The 745-nt window shown below is 36.0% G+C and overlaps 1 long non-coding RNA gene across 1 annotated transcript; it reads right to left on the reverse strand.

Moving 5' to 3' along the window:
- Positions 1-313: 313 nt before the first annotated feature.
- Positions 314-540, reverse strand: LOC116407044. The gene is made up of 2 exons (XR_004220018.1): positions 500-540; positions 314-386 (listed from the first exon to the last, which is right to left on the reverse strand). It is a non-coding gene; the product is annotated as an uncharacterized LOC116407044 (long non-coding RNA).
- Between the last annotated feature and the right edge of the window lie 205 nt (positions 541-745).

The raw sequence follows: 745 nt of genomic DNA on the forward strand, positions 1-745 counted from the left end.
TTTAAGCTGGTACCATCGTTTGGATCTGGCAATGCCGTTTGCCACGTGAGTAATAAATAATTCAATAATAAAACACCAGTCCCTGAATATTAAATATAACTGATTTTCACTTCTTTCTAAAAAGCTGAGTTGATTTGATAACTTGACTTTTATCTCTTTACCAGGAACCACCAGAAATCCCTGGCAAAAACACCTGCCAAGTAAGTAGTAAAAAATAAACATACATGAAATGGTTTGGTTTTTGGAAGTTTAGTGAATTTGTTTTGTACAAGGACTTTTTTATATACTAAACTACAAGTATATACAAGTTATAGTAAGTTGATCGGGTAACTTTATTTCTCTTAGGAGGAGATCCCAGAGCCGATAATGGAGCCGGCGATAGAGAACTGCCGGGTAAGCAAAAGAGAGGGGAGAGTAGGGGCAAATTAAAATCACCCTATATTTTATACAAGACTGTATATTAGCTTCTTTATTACAACATGGAACATCTTTCTCTTACCTTTTTTTAATCAGGAGACTCCAGGAATCCTAGACAAGGACATCTGTCAGGTAAGAAAAAATAATAGGGTCACAATAGAGAAAGATATTTTAAGAGAATATCAAATGCAGATTCACTTTGGGGGGCAAATTGTTAGGCACCGCCTACTTCAGCGTTGGTGAGTCTGTCCCACCTCCTTATTATGCCCTGTGTTACACAGCAACATACACCTTCTATTTCTCATATATTTATATCAAATAAGACTTT

The sequence above is a fragment of the Xenopus tropicalis genome, chromosome 8 (genome assembly GCF_000004195.4).
Source record: "Xenopus tropicalis strain Nigerian chromosome 8, UCB_Xtro_10.0, whole genome shotgun sequence".
In the NCBI taxonomy this organism is placed as follows: domain Eukaryota; kingdom Metazoa; phylum Chordata; class Amphibia; order Anura; family Pipidae; genus Xenopus; species Xenopus tropicalis.